This window comes from Azolla caroliniana, unplaced genomic scaffold (genome assembly GCF_043228905.1).
Source record: "Azolla caroliniana isolate FFs.n. ecotype wild unplaced genomic scaffold, voAzoCaro1.0.p SCAF_1, whole genome shotgun sequence".
NCBI classification, from domain to species: domain Eukaryota; kingdom Viridiplantae; phylum Streptophyta; class Polypodiopsida; order Salviniales; family Salviniaceae; genus Azolla; species Azolla caroliniana.
The window spans coordinates 31,901,332-31,923,289 of NW_028230436.1; the positions used below are offsets into that span (position 1 = coordinate 31,901,332).

At 37.5% G+C, this 21,958-nt stretch overlaps 1 pseudogene; it reads right to left on the reverse strand.

The window, feature by feature from the left end:
• Positions 1-9,624: 9,624 nt before the first annotated feature.
• On the reverse strand, positions 9,625-12,724 carry LOC147869778 (3-ketoacyl-CoA synthase 11 pseudogene; annotated as a pseudogene).
• Positions 12,725-21,958: the final 9,234 nt, after the last annotated feature.

Genomic DNA, 21,958 nt, shown 5'->3' on the forward strand with positions numbered 1-21,958 from the left:
TGATATCCTACACTTTTCCAGCATTTGTTTTTTTCTTCTAGTTTTCCTTCAATTGATGGAGTGACACACGTAATATTATTCATCATGCAAGTTAACTCACATTGTGTCCACTTCCAAATGGGTCACCCATCTAAATTCATATGATTTCTTCCATTTGCCAGATTAACCTCCAAGTTCGAGGTAACAACATATATACCAGGTATTGGCCATAATTTGCAGGAACATTCGGTGTCAGATGGGTCTGCATCCTAGCAATGGAAATAGGTCCATCTAATGGAAGTAGGATCTGTCCCCAAATTTTACATTATATTATGTTTTCCATCCCTTTATCTCGCTATCAAAACAATAGATCTATCAAGCATGTGTATAGCAATAGATATGGTAATCATTTTTCTGTTGTTGTTATTCATTCTATTACTCAAAATTGGAATATAGAGCATTCCGCTTACTGGTGCTATTGGCTCCTCATTGGTCTATGTTAAGGTTGAATAACTTATTTGCATTTAACAAGTTTTTTCATTTTTTATGGCCTAATAAAGACATCACCAATTCCATTGGTATGCACCTTGTCACGAAATCCCAATATGTACATCAAAATTGAGGTGTTTCACGAAGTGTTATTCTCACATGCCATGTTCTCTAAAAAGTGGTTTTCAATGTGAATTTTTCTTTTTAGTGAGACTCTTTAGTTTTATTTTAAGGTTGTTTTAAGCTACCAACTTTTCTAAAACGTCTTTGGGACTTTGCTATCTAATGCGAAGTACATTGTTAGGACTCTCCTTAATCATTCTAAAATTTGTTTTCTTCTTTTAACTATAGTCAAAACCCCATTCTTTTTTTTTAAAAGGATTTTCTTTAATAGTATTAAGAAAAAACTCTCGAAGGCGACAACTTCAACAGGTTGTGTGAGTTTTTGTTTGATAGTTTTGGAGTTGTTCCTCCGAGTTGTATATGTTGATCCCACTGTGGATTCGGGTAAACTCCGTTGTATTCTATTTGCTAACTAATGCAAAGTAGTGTTTTTTTGGAAAATAAAATAAAATAATCCCAAGACCAAATATCGAACTTTGTAAATGATGATTACATTTGTTGATATTCAAGAAAGAGTCCATGGAAGTCGATATTGCCATTGAGGCTCTTGGGTTGACATTGTAAACAGGGCATAAGTGAAGAAGCTTTTTCCACAAGTGAACAAGACCCCATTCTTCCTTGGACTACATACTTAAATCAAGTTATTTTTAAATTCATAATTCATCCTTCCACATTGTTTTCTGATTTGTCGTTAGAACCTTTTTCTTTCGATCGTGTTAGGACTTGATTCTTCCTAAAGACTTTTCGCTTTCACTCATTCTTAGGCTTTTTAAATCGTCCTTAGATCTTTTTCTTCAATTGTCCTTAGGACTTTCCTCAATCTTCCGTAGAACCGTTTTCCTAGACTTGTTTCCCTTCAATCATTTATTGCATTCCCTAATAGTCCTCAAGACTTTATTCTTTACCATTAGGCTATATTGTCCTACATCGTTGTTAGGCTTTTTGACACATTTTTTTAAAGTGCCAAATTGTTTTCTCACTCTATTCATCTCCCTCTCAAAATGGGTATCCAACAACCATTTCTCTTAACAAAAAATATGTAAAATAATTCAAGGAAAATTAGCAATATTTAATCACAAATTATCCAAAAAATAACAGAAAATGAAGGAAACATATTAGGGTTTGGTGGAAAATGCATTATTCTCATTAAGTGTTGAAATCTTTTAGAAAGTTCAATTGATCACTTAAATCATATACCAACTCCACAATAGCGGCGCCCAACGTCACTTAGTCAACATGATGAGCTACGGTTTACTTCACATTCGATCGTTGACAATAAGAGGGTAGAGGTGCACCTTGTTGTGTGCAAAGTGGGTGGAAGAGTGGGTGTAAACCACCTTTTACCCATAAAAATATCCTCCATTGGTATTAACATAAAGTGGCCCAAGGCAATATACAAAATAATCCACTATTACAAAGAAAATTGCAACATAATTAACTAGAAAACTATTGAACACTCGTGTAGCTTCAACAATCTCAACAACACTGGGTTAAAAAAAACCCCATCTTTTTACAAGCTGAATATGGATTTTTGGCCTTTATCACTGGAGTCTGGGTGTAAACCACCTTCGAGTATATTTAACCAGCTATCTAGCCTCCATTGGTGAACACTCTTAATAACTCTCGATTCTAACCTTAAATGATTCTTTCATACTCTAATAATTAACTATTACAAAGAAAATTGCAACATAATTAACTAGAAAACTATTGAACACTCGTGTAGCTTCAACAATCTCAACAACACTGGGTTAAAAAAAACCCCATCTTTTTACAAGCTGAATATGGATTTTTGGCCTTTATCACTGGAGTCTGGGTGTAAACTACCTTCGAGTATATTTAACTAGCTATCTAGCCTCCATTGGTGAACACTCTTAATAACTCTCGATTCTAACCTTAAATGATTCTTTCATACTCTAATAAAACTAGCACTAGCATTTTTTTGCTTTTGTTTATCGTGACCAAATGTATCCTAATACAACTAAAAGACATAAAAAATGTGGATAAAAATGATTGCATTGTTGACAACTCCCAAAATTGCAAGGATACCATGTCTTTAGTCTCTAAATATGATAGTAATTGCTAAAACATTTATTTTAATTTTAATTTTAATTTTAAAGTCAAGATTCACCGTGGTATTAATGAAAAGATGCCCAAAGGCTACAAACCAAATGCGGTTGAGTTAGTCAAGGAGATATGGTTGATGCTCCTACATACTCTAAGAGGTCAATATGAAGCAATACATGGTGAGCCTGATGTTGTGTTTCGCAAGCAACAACAATTTCGCGAAATTTGGAAAAAGGCAGAGGTCTTCACCTATTTTGGGGACAGAATAAAATGGAGATACGCTCCACCAAGATGGCTTTTTCCGCCCCCTGTCTTGAAAAGACCTTGCGTGAGGGTTTCCACTACTGCGCATGTTGATTCATGTGGGTAGGAGGGTTGTAATAGATTGTATGGATACATTTATTTTATTTTTAAATTTTTTCCTTCACAATTACATTTATGTTGCAAAATATTTTTATCAATATACATTTCAAGTTTTTCAACTATGTATGTTAAAACTGATTCCTAACATATATCTTATGGTAAAAAATATACAACGAGAATTTTGAAACCCACCAAAAACTTGTGGGTCTATCAACATTTTGGTTTTTTCTAGTCGAAAAACATTGTTTGAGGTTGTGACACATTTTCTCATCAATAGTTTTGAAAATTCTAGCATTACTGACATATCTCGAAGAGGGCCAAATCTTTTGACAATTCGTACATATTTACAAATGTTGCAAAGCTCTTGCGTATTTATAATTGCCAAAATCATCACAATTAATTCTTCAATTCAAAAATGGTGAAAATTTCATCACTATTTACAAATAAAGGAACACCAAAAACTCTGGAATTCTTGAGCCATTTGGGAATTTTCAACTTTTTACCACTTTTCAATTGAAGAATAAGTACCACAAGTTTTAACGAAGTGGCCAATGGTTAGACTTTAGAAAAATATAGGGGATCGGTATAGCTTGTATGTTTAGCCTTATGGCGGTTTTCTAATACTAATGTAGTATCTTTTTTTTGAAAAAAAAAAAAAAAAAAAAGTTTTAACGAAGTGGCAAAATTTCTCTCCCGAATAATAAGTGTCTATAACAAATGTTAGTTCCAACAATTTCTTATGGTACTTCTTGGGTTAGAAACAAATTTCATCATGTTTCTAACTATTGATCAAAATTGTCAGTAAGAACTCGTTCCATAATACAGTTGACTACTCTTAATTGAATTAAGGAATACACAAATCTCAAGAAGGAATGATTCGTTGCTTTCCATTAATTAGCTCTACAACTATAACATCGCTATGAAGAGTAACAAAGTGGCTTTTATAGTTCTCTTACAAAAGTAAGTTGCCTTAAAGCCATTTCACACTAGTGTGGACACAAGGCCCTATTTCTAAGTCCTAAACTCTATCTTAGTATGTTGCTTTGGTACCAACATAAAGGCACAAGAAGTGAAGAATAGGATGAGTACTTAACATGAGTTATGTGACCTTGTGGATTGTTTATGTTATACACACAATGATCACACTTGGGGGCCTATATAAAATCTTGTTAATTCCCAACTCTTGTAACAAGGCACGAGAAGTGAAGAATAGGATGAATACTTAACATGAGTTATGTGACCTTGTGGATTGTTTATGTTATACACACAATGATCATGGTTGGGGGCCTACATAAAATCTTGTTAATTCCCAACTCTTGTAACACAATGTCATCATTGGTATTCGGATGACCTAGCTCCCAATTCATGTCTTACAATGTGTGAAATGAATCATTGAAGGTGGGGGATAGTGTCATGATCATACATCACTTGAGGACTTGAACCCATGGTCACTTTGATGAATGTCCTAAACTTTAGCAAACTTGCTACCTTTGCATTGATCAAGTGCATGATCTACAAGACAAACTCAACAATGAAATGCCTAAATAGGCCAATTATTTTATTTTACCACTAGTTATGGAAAGCGAACGTGTAACCAAGACCTTAATTCACACAAGGTTTAAACTAGACCATTAACTTAGGCATTTGAAACGGTGACATCTTGAATTTGCAATTCATAGTTTTGTTCAATTGAATTGATGGGTATCATTACATTTCACAATCACCAATATCTATAGCAATCAACTAGCACAAATCCTTTAAGAGTTTTATTTGCTTTCCAAACTCTTTTTGAACAATGCTCTTATTGTATTTTTTTTTTACCAAAAAAATACTGCTTCGCATTAGTTAGCAAACAAAATTACATCATAGAACTCTCAAAATTCCTCTCAACAGCCCTCACTCTGGCCTTCCCACCAAAGCGGACATAGTCCCCACCTCATATTCAACAAACGTATCCAAACAACTCCAATAACCTAGTTATTTGTACCATAACTATACAAATTTACAGCACCTAGACGCTGTTGGAAACTATTGGGGGAAACAGCCATCGAGGTGCTTGGTAGTGCCATTGAGGCCTTGATGATGATCTGTCGACCATAGGAGAATTACCCCATTTCAGCAAGAACTTTGATCGAGATCTTTCAGCTGCATCAGATTCCCCCTTAATCGAGTCGTATCGTCCCCGCAGCCAAGAGACCAACTCAAACCATATATTTATTAATACCTCACCACTAGGGATCTTTTGTTGTTGAAAAACAAACTTACAACGGTTGGTCCAAATGTGCCAGACCGATAAACAAGCCACCATCCTCCATATCTCTTCAAAAAGTTATGAGTTAGTGCCAGGTCGAACTCCAGCCCGTTGAAACACCTTGCCACCTTGCACTATAAATCCATGTCCGTGAGGATTTAACTGTTCAGTCCAACCTTCCCCTGTTAACTTCAGCCCCTGTACGGACCCCCATACAACTCTCCCATTCACGCTGCATGTTGCCACTATCCGGAGACTTCTACCCCAAATGTTAATAGCCTCGTTACAATTCCAAAAACAATGAGGAATTGATTCCAAAGGGTGACCACAAATTTTGCATCCAGCCTCACCACCGCGACACCTAAGCCACAACAACCAACATGCATACTTTTACAAATTCTATGTTATTGTGTTGTGACAGACGTGTATAATTGTAACCAATCTTCATTATATTACGCTTATTAGGTGATGTATAAATACAATGTGAAAACTGTGTGCTAACACATAATGTTGCAACATTTGTTTATTTTGATTATACACATTAGAGGAGGAACCACTATTGTGTCCCTTGAGGAGGCACATATGTTGCCCATATGGAAGGGTGACTTTAGGTCATCAATAAACTCTAGCAAACATATGATATGAATATCATTGTTTTCATATCATGTTTATCATTATATGGTATACTCTAGTATATATGTCAGTCTTGCAACTAGAAAGGCTTGGTATATTATCATGATGTTTGAACGAGTATCGCTTTGAAGTTTTATTGTGAAATAGTATATTCCATGAGATTGTGAATACACATAATGTAGTCAAGTAGATTAGGTAATAGTCAATTAAACATGTATGTATGAGAATTTTGTAACCTTTATTTTGCTCAAATTTCGACTCTTGGTTCCTTGTTTTTATCAAATGAAATTTGGTGCAAACGGTTTTACATGAGTTGGGTTTGACCTAAACACTTGTTGATAAGAAACTTAATTACTCATGCTGAATGATGAGATAAGTTTGTTTCGTTTAGACATTATATAACTTGGTTGTAAGCAATTTTTTGTGTGGCACAAGAGATATATTTTCGGCAAGTTTTAGTCAAATAAGCAAGGTTTCTAACATCTATGGTGTGGATCACTTGCTAACTAGAGTTTGTTTTGATGACATTACGAAGTCATCATCAACAACTTTGTTTAAAAGTAGTGTTGCGTTTAATATGTAAGTTAGTTTAAGGTAAGAGAAATTATCATAAAAAATCCTTATAGATGGGGCTATAGGGATTACACGCATAACATTTTTTCATGATATTACATCTATAGTTGTTATTGAAAGCCTTACCATCTTCTTCTCTTAAACTTGAACCTTCACAAAAAAGGGAAACGACAAAGATGAAGCACAGAAGCTATTTACAAATGAGGATCTTCTTTTAAATACGGCAACATAATCATATTATCAAGGGACATCATTAGGGTATCATTTAACATAATTAAAGTACTATTATGTAATCTTATTGAATTACCATATGACAACAATCTCAATCATGTGCCTTGTTGAGCATAATTGTCTTCCAAATAAAGAATATACTCCATTAGTTAAAATATACACAAACTCGATCCCTTTCTCGGGTAGGCCTTGCCTAAACTATCCTATCCTACATAAGAAATCTCACTTATTTATCTTACACTTTCACATGTGTCTCTATCCATCTTTTCATACACATCACCTACATTCACTATCCCACATGACATCTCTTTCACGCCCCTCGTTCAACTAATGGGAGGGGGGAACAACCATCTAGGTACTACATACTTCCGTTGTATATCCATTCCATTTGTTGTGGCCATCGGTGTAGTACACCACCTCTTTCTAAAATTCAGGCTCATTAATTATGCAGCATCATCGGTACCATCAATCCGCTCATATTCTGTAGGTACCCTATTGTCAGTGATCAGTTGTACAATGCCATTCTCCCCTCTGTACTTAACATTGCATGTGCTATTGTAGTTCGCCACATCATCCTCAAGACAGTTCCAGCAAGCATGTCCCCAGTTGAGCATAATTGTCTTGATAGTGTGCAAAATGCTAATAGTATAAAGGATATTACACCAAACACAAGGGGCATTTACGTTATTATGAAAAAAGCCATCAATGTATCTACTACAAGTTTGAGCATCGATAAATTTCCTTTTATGAAAAATATTAGTGGTATACTTTACTGTTAAGTTAGCAATGAGTATACACATGGATCATTTTTAATTTTATGAATTTTAAAGGTAAGCTTTGACTCTTATTAAGAAGATATAAAATATTCCCATTAATCCCAAATAGCATTAGTGTAATTCCTTTTAATAAGATTCTCCTTTCGTAGTGAAAATATGTTGGAAATTAAAAACTTCCATCAAGAATCAAAACTCAAGTATGATGTATATGTTCTTGTTCTTGTCATGCTTAAAGGTATTGTAGTCGTCATTTATGATTGATGTCGTGTCCCATGATTTAACTCTAGGTTGGAAGTCCATCATTGAAAGGGAGATGTTTAGTGTCTTGCTATCTCGAGGATATAACTGCCAGTTGGAAGGCCATCATAAGAAAATTTAGTGGTTTACTATCTTCATGATGTTATTGCAAGTTGCGAGGCTATCATTGAACAGGTAGTGCCAAAAAGTTCACAATTACGATGGTTGTCTATAGTCAATCAATTGTTTGTTGTGCCTTCACACAAATACTTATGGGTGCATTTATAGACAAGCTTGCTACTTCTCTTGTTATTTTGTCGAAATATTTAACTAAATAATTTTCTACCTCATCCTTATTCTTGTGTTAACATTACAGCTTGTTTGCATACAAGTTACTTATGGGAGGCTAAAAAGATAACTAAGTGTGTTGGAGTGCATAGACATGAACCCTTACTAATTAGATTCTTATTGCTCAATATTTAAAATGTTTATCTCGTGCCAAATCTACACATGCAAATGATGAAAGACATGTATCAATTAAAGTTAGGTTTCGTTTGTACCAATTATATATAGATTTCAATTACCATGAAATTTGTGAGGAAGGGAACACAAGGAAACCTTGAGGAAATCTCAAGAATGCAAATCGAATCACGACATATGTCACTTCCTGATGGAAATCTTGGCTCACTTCTTGTCATCTGAAGAACAACAAGACCAAAAGTTGAGAAGGCAATGAGATTTCAGAACAGTTTTTGCCAAGTGGAAATTACAAGTTGTGCCCATCCAATAAAAAAAGGCAATGAGCATTTTCCAGCGAGGATTCGTAAGTGCATGTGACCAATCATTATGGACAACAATTTCTAATGGAAGAAAATTGGTTGGAAAGCAACTTCAACAATCAAGAACTTCATGTCACATCCTGTGACCAGGGCTTAAAAATGGTATTCATGATTCCTTCATCGTGATAGGTTTATGCATTTCGACTTTATGGATGGGGACGATTTTTAACCAGTCGATGAGTTTTGCCTAACAGATTTGAGTCGTTTGCGCGAAAAAGAAGCATATTGAGTTATTGCACACATCTTGTCTAGGCACAAGCCCGACTTGTAGGCTAAGGATTTATTCCAACCAAACACATGGAGTTTTGAGGATATGATAGGTTTATGCAATTCGACTTTACGGATGGGGACGATTTTTAACCAATCCATGAGTTTTGCCTAACGGTTTGAGTCGTCTGCGCGAAAAAGAAGCATATTGGGTTATTGCACGCATTTTGTCTAGGCACAAGCCCAACGTGTAGGCTAAGGATTTATTCCGACTAAACACATGTAGTTTCGAGGATTGAAAACGTGAATGCATGTTACACAATAGATTATATGAGGATCGAAAACATGAATGCATGTTACACAATACATAGTAGATAATGTCCATACAAACAAAGATTAAATAATCACCTAAGTGACATGATTGCCAAATAATCACCAAAGTGGCATGTCGGAAGGAAGAGATGGACATACAAATGTATGTGCGTATGTACGTATTTGGCTCAATTGATTGGTTATGTGCCGTGTTACAGTGGGTGAAATCCTGCATGATCGATCTCCCGATGCATTTTCCTTGCAGAGGTATTGCAACGGAGCAAAGCAAAGGTAGCAATGGCTTTTAGCTGCTGGTTCCTGCTAATCTCACAATAAATTACAATGCATTCATTGTTCTGTTGGAACAAGATGGTCCACATTTCTGTGTTATATACATATGTATATAAAGAAAGAGGAAGGTGAGATATTTTGGCATGATCACTAGATTAGACGTCGGTGGGTGATGGGTGGGTCACGGGTGTGCCTGTGTGCGTGCGGGTGAGAGAGACAACCACCAAATTTAAGGAGAATACAAATGCCCCAAATGTATTGAAGTTCAAAAACCATGAATAAATCAGAAGAATCCTTTTGATACAATACAGCATCCTCCATAGAAGGCTGCTTTTTGTTTGTGTTGGAATGAATTAATGAAGAAGGAGATCTTTGAACATTATAGCAGCAATTGGGGTTTTTAATGAATAGGGAAGATGAAGAGGAGGAAGTTAACACCATATCTCTCTGCTTTTGGTTGCAGATCAAACTATGGTATTTAAAATTAAATACATTTGATTTCATGGGGGAGGAGCAAATGCAGGGGGTTTTTACCTATATCATCCATCAATTGGGCTGTTGAAAGTTTGAATGCATTTACATACCTAAAAAGAAAAGAAAAAAAAGCTATAGATGGATGAATGGCCGAAGAGACTAAATGACAATGGCAGCTTTTTGTTTCTTTTTTTTGTCTCGTCATTATTCATGCCAAAGCAAATAACATGCAGAAGCCAAAAGAAAGAGCTAAAACTTTAATGGTAGGAGGGAGAGGATGAGGAAGAAGCTGTAAAAGAATTACAGGTAGGGAATTCAAATTGAACAGCTAGCTACTGTAATTATGCTACAGCTTTCCTATTGCAAATTGTAATTTGGTGGTGGAAATAATGAGAGGAGGGGTGTGTGAATGGTAGGTAATGTAATTTGATAGACAGACAGACAGATGATACTTGGGGGAAATATGGGAGGATGAATTGTGATAATTCATCGGTTAATAGCCATATATATAAATCTTGGGGGGCGGGAACTAAATTTTATAGTGTACGGTGGGTCGGTACGACGACCGGAAACTTGTCGATACATGGGCTCCAAGGATTGGATGCCTCAGATGGTGCGATGGATCGAAGAGCTTTCCATACCGCACTGTTACACTTGAACCCGGACCCGAACGCGATTTGCCAAACACGGTCCCCTTGCCCGATCCTACCTTTCGCCTCACTGTACGCGAGCTCATACCACAGGGAGCTACTCGAAGTGTTGCCGAACCGATAGAGCGTCATCCGGGATGGCTCCATATGCCAATCGCTCAGCTGCAAGTTCTTCTCCACCTCATCCAGGACGCCTCGGCCGCCCGCGTGTATGCAGAAGTGCTCGAAGGCTCTCTTGAAATCGGGTATGTAGGGCTTGATCGACTTCGACTTCGACAGCTTTCTGGCCATGAGGCTGGCGAAGAAGAGGAATTGCTCGGTGATAGGTAGGACTAATGGACCTAGAGTGGTGATATTGGTCTTCAGGGCGTCTCCGGCAACGGCCATTAGGTCTTTGGAGAGGGCGACGCCGATGCGGTCGCCGGTCGGGTCTTCTTCCTGGTACACGCACTTGAACGGCTTGCCATCAGCGCCTTTGTGGGTCCGGACCGAGTGCACAAGCTCGTACTTGCTCCTCCGCCGGTCGGCCTTCTTGTTGGAGAGCAGGATGGCGGCCCCGCCCATGCGGAAGATGCAGTTGGAGAGGAGCATCGACTTCTCGTTCCCCCAGTACCAGTTCAAGGTGATGTTCTCGGTGCTGACCACGAGCGCGAGGCTGTTCTTGTGGGCTTGGAGGAGGCGGCGGGCGAGGTCGATGGAGATGACACCCGCGCTGCACCCCATGCCGGCCAAATTGAAGCTCTTCAGGTTGCCCCTCATCTTGTAGCGGTTGGCGATCATGGAGGTGAGGGACGGGGACGGGTTGAAGAGGCTGGAGTTCACGATCAAGATGTCGATGTCGCGGGGGGAGGAGATGCCGGACGATGCGAAGAGCTTGTCCATGGCATCGAAGATGATGGATGCGGCCTCCGCCCGGGCCTCCTCCATGCACGGGTTGGGGGGGCTCCGGAACACCATGGGCGGCAGATATGTCTCGTCGCCGAGGCCTGATCGCTCGCATATACGCCTCTGGAACTCCAGGCTCTGCTCCGAGAAGGCCATGGTCCCCTTGGAGTAGCCCAGGAAGGCCGAATTGCTGCACTTCAGCTTCTCCTCCGGCACGGCGCAGGAGAAGTCGAGAAGGTACACCGGGGCCGGCCTCGATATGAAGTAGATCGTCGCAGAGATTACCAAGAAGGCCGAGAATGCCATGACGCTCACCAGGTTGAACTGCAGGAGCTGCCATATCTGCGTGAAGTTCAGGTGATGAAGAAGGCGGAGAGCTTCGGAGGCGACGAAGAGCAGCAATGGCGGGACCAGGAGGTATATGCACGCCTGCCTGTAGTTTCGGTACCCTAGTTTCACGTACTTCACGTTCACGGATTGCAGAAGGTCCGGCAGGAGCAGCGCCTTCCTGATGGAGGTCGCTCGCTTGGGAGACGCCTCAGAAACGGACGAAACCCTGCTGCTCTCTTGTTCGCTCCGATCGCTGGAAGGCAGCCGTTTCGGTTCGTCAGAAACCGCCGATTGCGAGAAATCAGCTCCACTAAGGATTCTTGATTCGGTCTGGAGTGAGATGTCTGCCAGGTTTCGAGTACCAAACTCCATCGCTGCTGCTGCTGATCGGTAACAACGATGAGACTACAGATTAAAGCTTCCAGCTCAGACTACAGATGAAAGCTTCTCGAGAAGAATTGAGCGTACTACACGCTTCTTACACGCTATGTATAAACATATTGGAAACCATACTTCATTGATCGATTGATCTCATTTCTTGGTTTCCATGGAAGCTCCGTGCTGTAGACAGAAAACAAGACGGAATCAGTGGCTGGAAGGCTGAAAATGACGATGATCTGATCAGAGTGAGGAGCGTATGTTTTCAATCGAATTTGAGATGGATTAGAATGATGAAGAAGAGAAACCATCGACAGACTGGTGGTCCGTGGATGGATTGGAAAAAGGGAGAGTTTTGGCTATTGCATAAAAAGGAAGGAGGAGAAGGTTTCAGCGGGATTAGGACACACACAGGGATTATTAAAAGAAGACGATGGTAAGGAAGAAATTGTGAAGGAGAAGGAGAAGAAGTAAAAGAAGAGGAAATGTGTTTAAAGAAGCAGGAGAAACGAATTAACAAGAAGAAGCTGAAGGAAGCACAGTATACCGAATCCTAATTAGACGCAGGAAGATCAAAGAAGAGCACGGGAAGCTAGCAAGAAACCCTTGGCAATGGAAACACACAGACACAGACACAGAGAGAGAAGAAGAAGATATTTATTTCTGTGCGGGTGTGAATAAAATCAGCTATATAGGCTCTGATTTTATGGAGAGAGACAGAGAGAGAGTGTATGTGGAAGGAAGCTTCCAAAATCTACAGGTGAATGATTAATGGATATTTTTGCAGCATTGTGATAATGGCTATGGCTATCTAACTACTGCTTCCATATTATAATATAACGCACAACTTTGTGTCTCTGTCTCCGTCACTGCCTCTGCGTGCATATAAATAAATAAATCACCCACCATACACCCACCACATTAGTGTTATATATACACACACATACTGTTAATCTCTCTCTCTCTCTCTCTCTCTCTCACAAAGACATCTCTTCTCAACCGTCTCTCTTTAATTCAGAAACCTCTTCTTCCTTCTTTCTTGCTTTGATTTTCTTTTTTTTGCTCCTTCTCTTCTTCTTCTTCTTCTTCTTTTTCACTTGTAATTCTTCTCCGTCTACCCCTCACCTATAACACGTCCTTTTCTGCTACGCATCATCTTCTTCGTCTCCTCCTCCTTCTGTTATTGTTGTTACTTCTTCCTTCCTTCCTTCCTTCCTTTCTTTCTTTCTTTCTCTGGTATTTGTTTCCTTCCACGCTTGCTGTTCTTTGTTTGAGAAAAGAAGCAAAGAAATAAAAAGAGGGAAGAAGAAGATGACGACGACGAATGTAGAATAGTCTCTCTCTCTCTCTCTGTCTCTGTCTCTCTCTGTCTCTGTCTCTGTTTCTCTGTCTGTCTCTCTCTCTCTCTACTCCTTCTTAATGAATCCCACCTGTTCTATGCTGTCTCTCTTTAATGCAAATCGAAACAATGCGCACATACACATTACACATCACACATTACACATTACACATCACACATTACATGCATTCATACTATGATATGATATGATATGATGTACTGTATATCTATCTATCTATCCCATATCTATATTTAGGATGCATTCATCCCTTCGCTCTCTCTCACTCTACCCTGCTCTGTTCTGTTCTGTTCTGTTCTTTTCTTTAATGCGCGATTTTCTCTCTCTCTCTCTCTAGTATCTACCTATTTTTACTTTCTTTGTGCTTTCTTCACATGCCAACATAACAATACATAAACACATACATACATATATACATATGTATATATATTACACATGCATGCATAGAGAGAGAGAGAGAGAGAAGGTGTTCATGAATCATAACTTCTGTACAAATTTGTCAATAAACAGAGAGTTCTCCGAGCTTTAACTGTTTCAAATATATATAGATAAAAAAAATGTACATATATAGATTGACGTTTCTCGTTACACACATTGAATGAATTGGCATACAAATAACTAACCAACCTCCCTCACTCTCGACTCTCTCCCTCGCCAAACCCACCCCATAAGAAAGCCCCCCCCCCCCCATGGGGGCGACACATGAGCCATTCTATCGTCCTGAGACATTCTACCTTTTCATCCATTCCCATTCCCGTTCCTTCAAACATTCGACTAAACGATGTTTTGTTTTTGTTTGGCACTTACGCATACACAAGCTTGCATACATATACATACACGCGCACACACATACATACATAGGGAAGTTCGTCATTACTAGCTCGTGAGTTTTGAACTACTTCCCCGGTTTCACATCTCATCATAGAACCCTTTGCTTGTCAAGTTACCTAACTTGGGCCCCTTTCCAAATTAGAGAAATTCCTACTCACCTTACCCACCCACCTAACCACCTACCCACCTATTCTAGCATTGTGTCTCTATGAGAGGCCGGCTCGCAAAAGGTTAAGATCCAACTTTCTCTGGGAAAGTTACATCTCCCCCTTACGCATGTCAAGTGGCTCATCCCTAGCTGATCCACCGGTCCGGGCTGGGCTCAAACCTTATTTTGTGCTCCATTAAGTGTTTGTTCACTTGTTGACATGTAAGTTTGGTGTGCGCCCCTTCACGGTTCGCTAACTATGAGATGTAAGAGACCATATAAGACCTAGTTTGCAAAGATAGTTGTAAATCCTACATCTAGGTAAACATAAATAAAATATAGTTGTTTGCTATACTAGAAATATGAATAAATCCTTAAACACTGCCACATATATGGCATTTGTTTTTCTAAGCATGCAACCACACACACATATCTTCATATCTTATGAGAATGAGGGGAATTTTTGTTTTATACATGATGTTTGTTGTGTTTACTTATCTTTGTTATTTTCGAATATGTGGTCTATCCTTGTGTGATGGGTTCAAGCACTGTCTCGTGGTCATTGCCCTAGCAAAGTATACCGTGTCTTTTTGCAAATAAGGTGTGACGTGAAGAGTTCTCGAAGGGTTGGCAAAAGCTAGTATTGTTAAGGACCAAGCATGCTTTAATTTTGTTGTTTGTGATGCAATCTTATGCGGAAGAATTTGTGTGGCTGGTGTTTGTAGTTGTGATGCACTTAGGATTGAATTGGAACATTCGGTATGGATTCACACTGATAGACAAAGCAACTCGAAAATGGATACCATGGTAGTGATCTTTTGAATTTGAGCTCAAAAGAGTCTCCTACACCAAAACATGTGTTGCAACACTTTGTATGGCATCAAATGTGTGAATATAACAAAACCATATTGTGTTTTTCTTGCAAACGTCAACAATGTGAGGGTTTTGTATCTAATGAGAGTGTGATTGACTAATGCACAGAACCCAAGGTTGCATATTCTATTTTTTGGACCTCTGTATGGCATCTTGCACACCATCAACTTTGCATTCAATTGTCACGCTATCAAACTAAATCAACCTTGGTCCTAAGCCAAGGCATTGCGAACAAAGTCCATGATTTCTTTAATTTTGGTCACACAATCATAGAAATTAGGTAAGTTGGTTGGTGGCTATGAAAAAGCTAACATTAATTGTGTTTGGAATAAGTTTTGATGTAGTAAGTAGTGCTTGATGAATAAGATATTATATGCTAAAGTTGAATGTCAATGTGTTGCCTTTACAAGTCATACAAGAGAGTCTACGGATGAAATAATGACATAGAGATTCACAATAGCAAGTTTTTCAAATCTAAATTACCATACATGATAATGTAATGGTATATCTTGTGTTTTTAAGACTTGAGGTTCTCCATTCTCAAGTAATCTGTTTGATTGTTCCATTCCATAGAGCACTAGATCATGCAAGCTAACAATTTGCCCCCGAAAGCATGCCTTTCTACAGGACGAAGTTGTAGTACCCTCAGAAAAGATAGAGTTTACAAAGTCAATGTTTACACCTTTCACTTTACACAACCCAAGATCCAAGGTTCAAATAAGGCATTCCCTCACAAGGATGATCTTAAGAAAAGCCTACTTGGACAACACCTTAATGTTGCTTGTTTAGATGATTTTGTATACATTGCCATTAAGTAATTGCATAAATTATTTTCTTTGAGAAGTACACTTTTTCTTTACTTAAGTTAGATAGTGGTGTAAATCAAATTGTAGCTCTAGGGCCTCTCATGTATAACTTTTTATGCATATGCCACAAGTTGAAGAATTACATTATGGTTTATATCAAGTGAAAATACTATGGGCAATATATCTTTTGAATTGATGTGACATAGATTCATCACAAAGTCATACATCATATTACTTAGAACACATGATACAAGATAGAAGCAATTATTATAACCTTCGAGTATTAGGTTGCCAAAGAAATAGTATACATCCATGCATCAATGGACATCTATGATAAGAATCTAAGATGCAACAAATAAGCCCAAAACATTAAGGGTATGTTTAGGTATGCAAATCCTATCTAAACTAGAGCACCAAATAGCATATCTTCCATGGCAAAGTAGTAAACCCCTTCTATAAATATATTGTAACTTGAATTTCTCGTGACTTTAGTAGTCAACTAGCTCTGAATGCCCCACACAACTTATTCGGCAATTAATGTGGTTACATGGATCCCTGAAAATGCTTGACCGATAAACAAAAAGTTGGCCAATTGACATAGACTCACATGTCCAACATTAGGCACGATGTAAGGATTTTCGATGTTTGTAAAACATAACTCCATGTTTGGAGGAACGTGTATATGTGATTTATAGATGAGCACGTAGTTTGAACTTTTAACTTCATTTTTCACAAAACTTAACGCACCAAACTTTAATTGCCTTTCTATAACATTAGTGAAAATAAAAATTCTGAAAGACAACTCAAATTATTAGCCCATGAGATGCATGGGGTCACATGTGTCATGAACCTCTTATTTGACACAATATGGACACAATGGATCTTCCTAGATGGTAAATTGGAATGCGCCCATGCATAACTATTCCACCTCATTCTCCTATAAGATAATGTGTGATGAATTGCCAATCCTCATAACATTAGAGTCTCTTTAGATTACAAGTGTGTGTCTGGTCGTAATTATTTTTGGGTGCCATACTCTCTACAATCACATGCTAGTCTTTCTCTTTTTCCATAAAAAAAATCCTCCATTGGTATTAAAATTAAAGGAAACAATATACATATATTGTCTTGCATCTGTTCAAAACTAATACAACACCTCCTCAGCTAGCCTCTTTTGAGTGCATTCCATGAGATGATATTTGAAACCATAATTGCTAGTCTTTCCCTTTCACAACATATCACATATGCATCATTATCATTATAACAACCCTTTAGTCATAACTATGATGCATAGGAACTACATTAAATGAGAGGTAGAGGTCAAGACAATAACCTCGATTAATCTCTAGCCTATGCTTGTTTGAGGACTGGCCCGTGGGAATAGGTAAGAGTAACAAGCATATGGCATTATTTGTTTCCATGCCTTAATGCTAAGTCTAAGTGATGCTCTTACACCATCCATATCTAGTGGGTCTTCGTGCTCTTAAGGGTGAGTTCCTCTTTGTGTCCAATTGCTTGTGCTACTACCCACCCACAACACACACCTCAAACATTTTTATCTTCCATCATTTGGGTTTTGAGAGTTTAAGAATTGAATAGCCCACAATAAAGTTTGAATTTTATTCCACCGTTAAAGTGCAAGAAAGTATTGCAATTGAACGATATTGTTTATGTCCAATAATGACTAACACTTTGAATTTTGAAAAGGAGGTTATAACTTGTAACTCTTCCAAGAGCTTGGACATTATTTGACTATTGTGTGCATATTGAAAGAAAAATGACACCAAATCCTCACAAATAAGTGTGTAAAACATAATTCGTAAGGCTAATAAGATGATAAGAGGATTGTTAACCTCAAAAGCTATGATCATGAAATACTTGAGATCACCAATGTTAGTTATAAATACATTTCATCAATGCGAACTTCATGATAACGAAAACATAAATCTATCTTACTGAAATAATTGGCATCAAGAAGATGATAAGGTTAGAGTAAAAAGGATATGGTAGTGCATGTTCCTCAAGGGTTACAAAAACTAATGACAAGGTCTTGATTGTGTCAAAGTCAAATGCAATCTCTCTCCATATTGCACAAATGATAACTACTCTAGGAGTTCACTTGTTATCCTCATGGATAATCTTGTCCCTTTCATGAGCAACATCATAATCTTCATTGTGTGACTACAAATATTAACTAGTTATCACATTGATTTTTGGGTCAAGCCAAAACATTACCAAATAGTATAGTCAATGCATCTAATAAAGTGATAAGCATCATTTCGAATGTTAGTTACTCTTGTTATTAAATATTAGAGAGCATCACATGAAATGTTGTATAAACAATTTTAGAACCTACTGGAGATGGATCTGGTCATTTAAGGGGCCAACTAAATTTATTCTCTTTCGATGGCTATTAGTGCATATGGCACTACCAGTCAGTCATTCATTGAAAGGGAATGTAGCACCCAAATTGCGGCAATGTGGATTTCGCCATGAGGCTCTAGAGACTACCAAGCATGTCCTATGGTCTTGTCCATTCGCTCAACAAGTATGGAATAAAGTCATGTCTTTTTTCCTAACAATCAATGTTGATTGCCTATTCTCATGGGGATCAACGATGTGGGGAGTGTTACATTCCAACTTGATGTTGTATGAGGCAAACGATGATCACGAGGCAATGACAATACATAATAGAAGATTGATATTAGTTAGTCCCTTTCAACAACCCCGAATGCAGGTGTGATCTATCCAGATTTGGAAAACAGTGACCACAGTAACGTTATGGGCATTATGGAAATGTCGATGTAACCAACTTTACGATGCAACATAAATTCATATCTCAGACGTGCTACTTGAGATATGGGAGAACTTGCTGGCAGTTGTTCGTGGCCAATATGATAATATGCATGGTTCCCCATCACTATGAACAAGAGACGGAAAAGCTTCTTCTCTTATGGAAAAAGTTGCCCCTGTTTACAATTTCAACTCAAGGACCTCAATGGCATTATCTTTCTTGAATATCAACATATTTCAACACCTTCCACAAAGTTCGATATTTGGTCCTAGGTTATTTTACATCATTGTATATAAAAAGTTGTAACCTCTTGGGGCAGCTAGGTTCAAGTTGTAGCCTTCGGGCGTTGTTTTCTTAATACTATTGAAGAAAATCTTTTACAAAAAAAAAATGTTGTATGAACAAAGCAACCACATAAGCTATGAATTATAGTTGGCCAAATTACTTTTAGCATGCTTGCACGTAAGATTTAAATAGTTGGTAGAGCCTTTAACGTATTTCCAAGCTTGCATTAACCACAATATTTTAAACAATGTACTAGTTCTACGTTCTATTTATTTGTGAGGAAAATCTTACTAGTGCATCAATATATTTAAATTCCAAGGCATTCGTTAAGTACACATGCTAAATCCATATATATATATATATATATAGCTCATGATTTATTAGCAATATTAATGTGATCTTGACAATTTAACAATATACATGGGCCATATATGCACCTACCATGGATCTTAAATGTAGCCATTTGTTATCATTGACATAATCAAGGCCATATAGGCACCTACCATGGATCTTAAATGTAGCCATTTGTTGTCATTCACATAATCAAGACCATTGACGAATGAGTACTTCAAAATTGTGAGCCTCACACTCCTTGAGGCACTCAAATCGAATTGTGTACTAGACAATCATGCTTGATGTACATGTGTAACATCCAAAGAACCTTAAAATTTAAGTAAATATGTCTTTAAGATAGAGATATTTACATGTTTGTATGTACAAATAGTTTATTGAAAACATTTAAATGTAGTATTGGACCTTTAAGATTTACTTACTAATGTAGCTTGATGCATAGATTTCCTTGTACTTACCAAGGGAGGTTAAATGTAGCTTAATGTCGATCATGCATATAAATCTTCCTTGTTCTCCCAAAATTTCCTTGTACTTACCAAGCCATATTAAATGTTATTTATTGTTGATTATGTATATAAACCTCTTGAGTATTCCTATGAGAGTCTACTTATGTTTTGACTATTAATGAAAAGAAAGAGAGTTTGGTGTAACGATGTCCAGAGAGGTAGAGCACAATCTTGTATTATGTTTGTCTAGAGCATCCCATTCCAAGGAGACTTGTGTCTCTAAGTGTACAACTTCTTTTTTTAAAGAAAGATATGCCTTAGTATATTACTTGAGAAATGTACATATAGAAAACAGAAGGAGACATTTCATCTTACCTTTATTGTAATACAAAGGCTAATACCAACATTTGATCAAACATATGATATCATATAAGAAACAAGTTAAGCACAAACTACAAGCTATGCAATAAAAAAGAAGGTATGGCATAATTCCATCTCATACCATAAGTTGTATCTGAAAATAAATGAAGCCCTTGCCATCGTTTCTTAAAGTCCTAGGTGTGTCTCCAAGTGTACAACTTAAGGCCTCCTTGGTAAGTAATGTGAGACATACAAGTAGGTGAAAAAATAGTTGGTAGGCACAGAACCAAGGCATTGTGTCAAAGACCTTATCAAGTGGTTATCAAGCTTTTGTTATTGTCCAATAGGCATCAGAAAAATATCATTCAAACCCATGTCCTATCTTTGTTAATTTCAAGATGAGAAAAGGAATGATATGATGATCTTGCCAAGGGGTGCAAGTTATCCTAAAAGGACGATCATTGTGACCATGTGGTTGAATGTCATTAAAGAAGTTTGGATGAGTGGCAAAAGGGGTTCTTAAGCATCAAATCATAAAATGCTTTGTGAGACATCAAATTATAAAAATGTCTTATGTGTACATAAGCATTCCGCCTTTTGCATTGAAATATGAGAGTTGTGAGGGAAAGACATGGACATCAATGAGTACATACCCACATGCTTAGATGAGGTCAATGGTAGATACAAACAACTTAGAAATGCAAAGAGAATATCCTAGGATATGGGTGGCGTTAAACAACTATATCACATAGGACTTTGAGGCACCAATAGTGCGTATCAAGGCCCTAACGAGCATAGACACAAATCTCAAAAGAACCACAAAAGATAGACACCATACAAATGAACTATGGTGTACAAATGTTGGACATTGGGTTGTAACTACAAATGATGAAAGGCACCCTTGACTTGCACCACATGTCATTTTTACAACCACAAAACCATCAACTATTGGTAGAACACAAAGTGTCAACCTACAATTTAATTGGATTTGTATTTTGCATAACATGCGAAAATTTTCCAACTTGGTGGTCCATTCAAATTCTAAATTTGTTGTTCATTATCTTGCATGACAAATATAAGAATTTTCATAAATCTACATGAATTTTTACTCAAAAAATGCACATAACATTATGAAAAGTTGATGCGATCTACGTTGTAGAAATAGTTACTCCATAAACACACATAATACTACAAGAAAGATGATCTTTTCATATGTATCTGATGAAATAGTCCGTTACCATCATTCTATTGCTTTCAATAACGGAAGGACAAGGTGTTCAATTCATTTATTCTTCAAACCCTTCAAAGCTTTAGAGCATTCACTGCACATCTTCTCTTCAAATTTGCCCTTTGTGTATTGAATTCATAGGTCACAAACATTAATAAACTCGGTGTTCAATTATTTTATTATTCAAACCCTTTCAAGCTTTAGAGCATTCACTCGACATCACCTCTAAAAATTTGCCCTTGCGTATCGAATTCATAGGTCACAAACATTACTAAACTTAAAATTTGAAGAGACAATTAGTTTTCACTTTATTCCAATTCCAATTCATTTTAATTTCAAAATAAAGACCATTCCCAAAGTTTCATCACTAATCTAAAACATTGCTTCCATTCT